The sequence below is a fragment of the Mauremys reevesii genome, linkage group 4 (assembly GCF_016161935.1).
Source record: "Mauremys reevesii isolate NIE-2019 linkage group 4, ASM1616193v1, whole genome shotgun sequence".
Lineage (NCBI taxonomy): Eukaryota > Metazoa > Chordata > Testudines > Geoemydidae > Mauremys > Mauremys reevesii.
The window spans coordinates 66,223,085-66,232,815 of NC_052626.1; the positions used below are offsets into that span (position 1 = coordinate 66,223,085).

General features: G+C 51.9%; 2 long non-coding RNA genes across 2 annotated transcripts; both read right to left on the bottom strand.

Annotated features, from left to right (window-relative positions):
• Positions 1-997: 997 nt before the first annotated feature.
• On the bottom strand, positions 998-4,587 carry LOC120405130. Its single transcript, XR_005598396.1, has 3 exons — positions 4,552-4,587; positions 2,261-2,365; positions 998-1,130 (listed from the first exon to the last, which is right to left on the bottom strand). It is a non-coding gene; the product is annotated as an uncharacterized LOC120405130 (long non-coding RNA).
• Positions 4,588-4,603: 16 nt separating this feature from the next.
• On the bottom strand, positions 4,604-6,755 carry LOC120405131. The gene is made up of 3 exons (XR_005598398.1): positions 6,724-6,755; positions 5,252-5,375; positions 4,604-4,636 (listed from the first exon to the last, which is right to left on the bottom strand). It is a non-coding gene; the product is annotated as an uncharacterized LOC120405131 (long non-coding RNA).
• Positions 6,756-9,731: the final 2,976 nt, after the last annotated feature.

Here is a 9,731-nt window from a genome sequence, read left to right on the forward strand (position 1 = left end):
GGTGCAGAGAAGGGCAACAAAAATGATTAGGGGGATGGAACAGCTTCCATATGAGGAGAGATAAAAAAGATGGGGGACAAGGGTACACTTCAAACACTGTATCGCCATAGCTGCACTGGCGCTGTAGCGTTTAAGTGAAGATGCTCCTATGCAAAGCTCTTGATCCACCTCCCCGAGAGGCGCTGGCTAGGTGAGTGGGAGAGGTGCTCCTGCCGACAGGGGTGTGGATTTTTCACACCCCTGAGCAATATAGTTATAACAATATAGGTCTGTAGTAGAGACCTGGGACTATTTCGTTTAGACAAGAGATGACTAAGGGGGGATATGATAGAAGTCTATAAAATCATGACTGGTATGACGACAGTGACTAGAAGTGTTATTTACTCCTGCACATAACAGGAGAACTAGGGGTCACTTTATGAAATGAATAGGCAACAAGTTAAAAACAAACAAAGAAGGTATCTGTGCACACAATGCACAGGCAACCTGTAAATTGTTGCCGTGGGATGTTGTGAAGGCTAAAAGTATAATTGGATTCAAGATAATCAGGGCATGTAACCCCATACTCTGCATGTCCCTAAACCTCTGACTACCAGAAACTGGGACTGCATGTCAGGATGGATCACTCAGAAGTACCCTCTTCACTTCAATCCCTCTGAAACATGAAGCACTGGCCACTGTCTGAAGACACAATATTGGGCTAGATGAACCATTGGTCTGACTCAGTATGTCCATTCTTATGTGAGTTATGAAGAGTAGAATACGGATGAGGAAGCTAAAGACATCGGAAACTCCATGGCTTGCAGGACTAAGGAGGTTTCTTTAAAAAAAGTGAATTAGGAACAAAAGAAATCGTAGCAGTGGTGTAGGCTCATTACTAGATGGAGACTGTTTAAAGGTTGCAGAAAAGGTGGAAGTGTTCAATAAATATGTTTTCATGTTGGAAACCCCATGTCAGTGTATTTAGGAAGGACAAGGGTCTCCAGTGCTCTTACATTTAGCAGCTGCATGAAGGAGAAGAGGTGGTGAAGTCCCTCCACAGCCGATTGCCAGATCTCCTGCTCCTGCTCCACACAGCACAGAGTGAGACACCCCACCAGCTGGCCCAGGACTCTGAACTCCTCCACTTCCTGACGGAGAGAAGGAGCAAAGGGAGTCACTCGCCCCTGCAGACCTAGCGCAGTGAGTCCCCTGGCATTGCCCTAGCAGTGGGTTAGAACAGGGAGGCAGAGGCCACCGCAGAGACTGGGGACAATGAGGCAGGAGGAGCTGTGGGGCCCATCACCAGGGGCTGAGGAAAGCTCAGCAGGGACGGAGAAATCTGGGCAGCAAAGTCAGCAAGCGTTACCCCGGTGGGGACCCAGGTAGCAGATGAACTAACGTCAGTCTCCATCTCAAGGGCAAGTTCTAATCCCAGCCCCTTCTCCATCCCCTCCCTTCTTTGACCTCAGGCCCAGGAGCTTGGAGTCACCTTGGACTCCTCTGCTCTGCCTCCTGCCTCTCACTCCATCCTGGAGCTCCCCAGAGCCCTCCCTTTCCGCGCCGCCCCAGCCTGCCTGCTCTCTCCTGCCGGCTCTCTCCTGCAGCCTTGTCCTCTCGTCTCCCCTCCTGCAGCCCCTGCACTGGCTCCCTGCTCTTCCCCACCTGGCACCAAGCCCCTTGCCCTCCTCTCCCGGGGTCTGCACAGCCTCCACTCCCACTCCCCAGTTCTCTGGCGCCTTTGGCCCGCCCATCCCTTTCACTGTGTCCCCTCCCACCTCCCTCCTTCTGTTCTGCTGCCCCAGCCTCTGAGGGCACATCATCCAGCGCCCCGTCCAGCTGCCGGAGGAGGCCCTTCCATAGGGGATGGAGCATCTGGAGCAACTCAATGGCCCTGAGCATGCAGAGCAAGGCGTTCATCTGGCAGCCTGGCAGAAGCTGATGCCAAGGCATCCCACAGGCGTCTGACAAAGGGGTGAACAGACACCTGGGTTCGGAGGCTGCTGTCAGGGCAATCCTGTGTAAATGCATTGACCCTGCAGAGCAGACTTTGGTGCTAGGGAACAGCGGGAGAGTCCTTGGAGACAGAATGATGGAACTCGACCCAAAGCCCACTGGAGTCAGAGGAAAGACCCATCGACATCAGGGCTCGTTAGATTGGACTCCTACTGAGGATCTTGCTGAGTCACTATTCTAGGCCTGCATTTTCCATGCCAGGGCATGCTGCACCGCAAGGCTGTTCAGTGTAGTTAGGAGGTGGCCAGGGTCACAGGCTGCTCACCTGGAATTTGCACTGAGACCCCATGAATTCCATCAGCCACCTGATCCTTCCCACTGCCCTCAGCCGCTCATGTACCTCCCTGGATGTGGTCCAGGGGAGCAGGACCTGAGAGAAACAAATTGGGACAAATTGCTAAGGAGAAGTACCAAAAAATAGTCCAAGCACATAGGGAGAAAATCAGCAAGGCAAAGGCAAAAATGAGTTCTAACTGTCAAGGGACATAAAGACAATCAGAAGCAGCTCTATAAATGCATTAGGAGCAAGAGAAAGACAAAGGAAAGTGTGGGGCTACTACTCAGCAGGGAAGGAGAGCAAAGAATGGATGACACAGACAAAGCCAAGGTGTTTAATGCCTTTTTTGCTTTAGTTTTCACTAAAAAGGTTAATGACGACTAGATGCTTAACACAATATTAACAACAAGGCGGCAGGAATACAGGCTAGACTAGGAGAGAACAGGTAAAAGACAATTGAGGTCAGTTAGATGTATTCAAGTTGGCAGAGCCTCATGATATTCACCCTAGATGGAGCTAGGCAAAGAAATCGCTGAACCTTTAGGAGGGTTGAGGTCCCAAAGGACTGGAGAAGGGCAGACACAGAACCTGTCTTCAGAAAGGGGAACAAGGAGGCCCCAAGGAATTATAGACCTGTCAGCCTAACTTTGGTACCCAGAAAGATACTGAACAAGTTATTAAACAGTTTGTAAGAATCTAGAGGAGATAATAGGGTAATAACAAATAGCACCATGCCAAACCAATCTAATTTCCTTCTTTGACAGGGTTACTTGCCTAGTGGATGGAGGCAGGCAGTATATGATGATGTATATGAAGTTTAGTAAGGCTTTTGACACAGTCCCACAAGACATTCTCCTAAACAAACTAAGCCAGTCTGATCCAGATGAGATTACTATAAGGTGGGCTTTCCAACTGATGGAAAGATCGTACTCAAAGAGGAGTTTTCACTGACTCGCTGGCAAAGTGGGAGGGTGTCTCAAGTGAGGTCCCCCAGGGGTGTGCCTGGTCAGTACTAATCAATATTTTCATTAAGAACTTGGTTAACTTGGAAAGAGAGGATGCTTGTAAATTTTGCGTATGACACCAAGCTGTGAGCGGTTGCAAGCACTTTGGAGGACAGATTAGAATTCAAAATCAGCTTGCTAAATTGGAGAGTTGGTCTGAAGTCAACAAGATAAAATTCAGTCAAAACAAATGTGACGTAACACACTTAGGAAGGAAAAATGCATAAAAACAAAGTGGGGGATAACCGGCTAGGTGGCAGTACTGCAGAAAAGGATCTGGGGCTTATCATGGATCTCACACTGAATATGAATCAACAGTGTGATGCTGTTGTGAAAAGGAAATGCCATTCTGAATTGTGTTAGCTTGGAGCTCTGTGTCAGTTGTAGGCACCACGCTTTAAGAAAGATGTGAACAAACTGGGGCCAGTCCAGAGGACAGCGACAAAAATGATCAGCAGTTTAGAAAACCTGACCTGTGAAGAAAGGTTGAAGGAATTGGGCATGTTTCATCTTGAGAAGATGGAGGGGGCACCTGTAACAGTCTTCAAATACGTTAAGGGCTGTTATACAGAGGATGGTGACAAATTGTTCTCCATGTCCCCTGGAGGTAGGACAAGAAGTAATGAGCTTAATCTGCAGCAAGGGAGATTTAAGTTAAATATTAGGGAAAAGTCTAAGGGTGGCTAAGCACTGGGACAGGTGTCCTAGGGAAGTGGTGGACTCCCCATCATGGAGGTTTTAAAAAACAGGCTGGACAAACACTCAACAGGGACAGTCTAGGAATGCTTGGCCCTACCTCAGTGCAGGGGGTGGAGTAGATGACCTCTTGAGATCCCTTCCAGCCCTGCACTTCTGTGATTCCTCTTCCCAGGTTCTGGGATCGAGGAGACCGAATCTCTGTTAAGGACATTTCCCTCTTTTGGGAGCACAAACCACCCACAGAATCTACTTCCTGTGGCCCCAGAACTAGAATGTTGGGAATCTAGCTCGGGCTTTGGCCAGGTTGGTGGGGCCCATGGTGAACACAAAGGAATGCCAGGTTCACATGAGGGCTCAGTGGAGAACACAGCAGATCCCGCCCATGCTCCTCCACCCCCACCCCATACAGACTTTTTCAGATATAGTGGGGCACTTGGCCCTCAGCCCAAGAACCTTTGTAGAGAGCGTGCTCTGAGGGCCGAAGGCGGGGTGTCCCATGCTTGGGATTAAACAGAGCCTTGGTCCCTAGCCCCACCCAGCTACAGGACTAGTCCTTCCTGCCCCACGCCTCCAGACCTTCAAGATGATTTGCAGCACCAGAAGGTTGGGCTCTGATCCTCGCACACAAGGCCTTCAGCATCTCATCCATGGTTTTCAAAGTCTGCATGCAGAGCAGAGGAGAAACCAGAGCAAGTGGAGTTACCCAGCCAGGTGATGAACCAATGCCCTGGCGTGTGACACCCCAGGTCATAGCAGCCCCTGGTATTACAGCTCACCCACTCACTTGTATCCATGGGGACCTACTACAAACTCCTCTTGGCAGCAGGGCCCCACCTGTCTTTGCTCTCCCCAAAAGCCCACTGCACACAGTCTATCCCACTGGGAGAGTCAGACAGGACTCCACATTTGGAGGGCAGATTTCCAGCCATGTTTGGCTCCCTGGCCTATGTGCACCTGAAGCAGCCGATCTCAGGCCTGTGCTAGCCACGCATGGGGATGAATGTGCTTGTGAAGGAGTGTCTGTTCCCCACTAATTGTCAGTGCATGTGAAGGATAAATGCCTACTACTGCTACCCTAGGAGGAGTTACTCCTTTATCTGGGCCTGTGCTTTGGGGCCTGTGCTTTGGTGCTGCAGGTCCTGAGCTGAAGTCCTGTCGGGAGCAGTGATCATTACACTCTTATGCCAGTGCCAGGTAACCCAGGGGACAGTACACGGCGAGTGGCAGGATTCCCACTCAGTTTGGGACAGCTCAACATGGCCGGTTTGGGGCTTACTTTGGTGTAGAGAGCAGCCTCCACCTCCTCCATGGTGTGTGCTGGAGGCAGGGAGAAGATGCTGGAGAAGCAGGTGGCGAGCAGGCTGGGTTGTGTCAGGATCCGCACCGGTAGCTTCATTTTGCTAAGAGAAGAGACACATGCGGTTGGGGTCTGAGGCGGGACTGATGTGCTAATATTGCCCTCAGGCTCCCAGGACATGGAAACACCTGCGGGGCTCCAGCTGGCGGGTGGCAGATGAGAACAGGCCAGGGGTGGTGGAAGGAGTTGGTGCTGCCTTCTCCCATACCAGCAGGCAGGGACTTAGTGTAGCCTGCAGCTGTCTGCTGTGACCCACCAGCACTCACGGCTGGGGCAGAGATCGCTGCGCTTCACCGAGAAACAACATCCTGCAAATGGCATGGACAGGAGACTAGAGCCTGCTGGCACCAAAGCGCCTCTGAACCCAGCGGCCACAGTGCAGAGAGCCTGCCAGTCCTGCCCGCTGGGGCAGAGACCCTCCACCACAGCCGTCTGCACTGCGGCTGCACAGTCAGGCCAGCACCGAGATGCTGCATCAACCCGCGGCGGGCAGAACCGAAGCAGAGATCTAAGCCCTGCCCTGCCCATTGCTCTCAGCCTGCTGGACAGGGCACACAGCTGTGTGCAGGGGCAGGAAGGTGGGGACAGCCCAGACAGCATTAACCTCTTCACCCCACTGCCAGAGCATGGCCCCAGCACATGCAATGAGGTGCCAGGTGACTGCCAGAGCTGCCCCTGCAGCCGCGCCTCGTGGCAGGCGGCAGCCAGTGAGAACAGCTCGCCCACTGCTGGCGTAAATCCCTCCCCTCTGACCCCGCAGAGGCGATCATGGCCAATGCCGTCGCCTGCCCCATTGTCAGGAAGCCAGTGTGCAGTGGGAGAGCTGCTCAGCTCCTGCCCCGCCTCCTCTTCCCATTCCTGGGAACCTATCAAGCCAACAGCGAGGCCCAGCTCCAGCCCGCAGCATCCATCACCTTCCAGGCGCCTGATGGACGGGAAGCTCAGAGCAGAGGCGCTAGTGGCACTGAGAGGCCCCCATGGCACAGGCAGTGCCAAGTGCCAGGAGCTCAGCCTGCCCAGCCTCTCAGCCACTGGGAGTCGCTGAGCTGCCAGTGTGGCGCAGCTGGCACAGCTGGCACCGACTCCAGTCGCTCCGCTCCAGCAGCACCTAACTGCCCCTCTCCCCCAGAGGACTGGTCCTGCCTCCCATGCCCCCTCCACCATATCTTCATAAGGCCACGTGGAGAGGTCACCAGGCACTGAAGGATCCTCCACCACCTACCCACTGGTGCCAGTCCACATGCACCAGCACCATCATCTGGTGCCACATTTCCTGGGAATCAGAAGATGGGGAGGAGCAGAGAAATGCCCTGGAAAACTGGCCATGCCAAGAGGCTGGCGTGTCTGGCTGCACGTAGCACTGGCTGGGGCTGGGCGGACAGGCTGGGTACCTCAGCTTCATGATGGCGAGCATGGCTTGCTGGCGCATCACGCCGGTCAGGAGTCGGCGGACTCGTGATCAATCAGCACCTGAGGAGACAATGTGGGAAATGCCAGCTGGGCTCCAAGCTCCTGCAAGGCTCCGACAGGATCAAAGCGCAGGGCCTGCAACACGTGGGCTCGGCAGCCAGGTCGTCCTACTGCAGGCTTGATGGTGTGCAGGGCTCCAGCCGGGGAGCGCAGTGCAGGGCCTGTGCTCAGTGTCCCAGTGTCACGCGCCAGTGCTCTGCAAAGGCTCCATCAGCATTAGCACCCAAGGACTCCACCTGAGATCAGGCCCCCTTGTGCCCGGTGCTGCACACACACAGTGAGCCAGTCCCTGCCCCAGAGGCTCACGAGCTAACTAGGCGAGACAAGGCATGGGAGGGGTGAGGCACAGAGGGAAGTGACTTGCCCAGGTCTTACTGCAGAACTGGGAGTAGAACCCGGTGTGTTGAGCCCCAGCCCACTGGACCACCCACCAGCCCACGCTGTCCCACGTTCAGGAAGGGAGGTTAGCTCTGGAAAGCTTTCTGCAGAGCTGGAGAGCAAAGACTTTCCAAATCTGAGCAGATTTGTTGCTAGTTCCCTAGTGGGCACTGACTGCGGAGTGTTGGGGCTCTGGGCAGGGAGACTGGCGTACACAGAGCGACCCGGTGACTTGGGAAGCTGGTGCAAGGAACAATCTACGTTTCAATACAGTTATATGTTTAGGAACAAAGGCAGGTCACACCCACAGCATGGGGTCCTAACCTGGGAAGCGGTGACTCTGGAAAGACTTGGCAGTCATGGTAATCAGCTGCCCATGGCGCCCAGTGCGAAGTTGGGGCCAAAGGGCTAATGCCATCCCAGGATGTACAAACAGGGCAATCTCCAGTTGTTAGAGAGGTTATTTTCCCTCTGTATTTGGCACTGGTGCGACGCTGCTGGGATCCTGTGTCAGGTCCGGTGCCCACAATTCAAGGAGAATGTTGATAAATTGGAGGAGGTTAGAGAACAGCCCCAAGAGTGACTGAAGGACTGGGAAACATGCCTGATAGTGAGAGACTCAAGGAGCTCAATCAGTTCAGCTTAACAAAGAAAGTTACAGGGTGACTTGATGACAGTCTGTAAGTACCTACAGGAAGCAAATACTGGATAATGGGCTCTTCCAGTCTGACTCGATCCAATGATTGGCAGCTGAAGTTAGACAAATCTGCAAAGATCTCAGGACAATCACTAAACCCGCCAAGTAACACAGCCCCAGTGTGTGTTTTACTCACCTTTATCTTCTCCACTAGCAGGGCTTTGTTCATAAAAGCAGGCAGGCTTCTGAGGGTGCTGATGGAATCCAAGAACTTGAGTTTCTTGGCCTCGTCCTCGCCCGCAGAGATTAGACACAAACAGGAAGGTTAGCGTGGAAAGGAGCTGCCAGTGGGAGAGATGTCAGAAAGCTTCCCCAGTGCTGCTCAGGCTTTGATATGCCAAATGGCAGAAGGCCATTCATCCGGCAACAGGGTGACTATCTGGGAGGGCAGGGCAGCTCTGTATGAAACCGGACCAGAGAGGAGCAGATCTCACGGGGTAGGTGTCAGAGAGGAACTGCAACATGGCAGCTAAGCAGCCAGAGAGTGTTAGCAGGGGCTTGACAGAGTGGGAGGAACATCTGGGTGGGATACCCTGACACCCCAATATTCACCACTGTCATGTCATTAGGATATGTTTTGTACAAAGTACATATTGTAAGGTATTGTAAAAGTCTTTATCTGCTAGACATTAATGTCTCATTGGATTGTATGTGCTATCGCTGTATGTGCAGTTATGAAGTTCAGCTATGTATGTGTTCCTGAAACACGTTGTGAGGTTCAAAACAACCTTTCAGGTACAACAGTAAAATGCCAAACAATGGCTTCTTGAGAAATGCACACAAACAGCATAGAAACCTCTTGAGATAACGCTACACAGTGGGAACTGTTGGACCCAGGTCACAGCAAAGAGTTTTCCAGCAGGTGGGAAGAGGAGATAAAGGGAACAATGACATCGGGGACCTCACGCTCCCTGCAATAAGACACCTGGAAACACCTGAGGATAAAGATTGAACTATGAGAAGTGATGGTCTCAGGCTGGAGAGAGATTCCTAACCTGTGTAAGAAAACCTGGGAAATCCAAGCTGCACAGCAAAGAATCTTAAGAATCTGCCAGCCTGAGAATTTGCTAGTGTAGATCCTATCTATCTAGTGTGGAAAGCTTAGTTTGTATGTTGTGTTTATTTACTAAGGTAATCTGCCTTGTTCTGTTTGCTATCTCTTAGAACCACTTAAAATCTACCTCTTGTAGTTAAGAATCTTATTTCTTGTTTGTACCATAACCCAGTTTGTACAATTAGTAACTGGGGGGAGGGGCAAAGAGTTGGGCATGCCTCTCCACATCAAGGGAGGAGGCAAATTTCATAAAACCTTTGGGTCTGTACTCCAAAGGAGGTGGGCACCAGAGTACTGGGACAAGCCCCTTCAGCTGAGTCTTCCCAGAGCTGATCTCAGGGTCTGTGTCTTTCTGCAGCTGGGCATGGCCCTGCCTGAGTGTATGGCTGAAAGTGGCTTGTGAGCCGGGCCAGGGCAGCCCAGAGGATTCGGGGGGCTGGGGCAAAGCAATTTCAGGAGCCCCTTCCATAAAAAAATAGTTGCAATACTATAGTGTCATGTATTTGGAAATGTAAAAAATAACCAGTGAAATACATTCAAAAAAATCTACCTCGATATAACGCTGTCCTGTGGAGCCAAAAAGTCTTACCGCATTATAGGTGAAACCGTATTATATCGAACTTGCTTTGATCCACTGGAGTGCGCAGCCCACCCCCATGAGCACTGCTTTACGCGTTACATCGAATTCGTGTTATATTGGGTAGTGTTATATCGGGGTAGAGGTATACACAAATACATGATTTTAAAACATTCAATGCTTTAATGTGTGTGTCATAACTATAAAGGAAGGAACTGCCCTC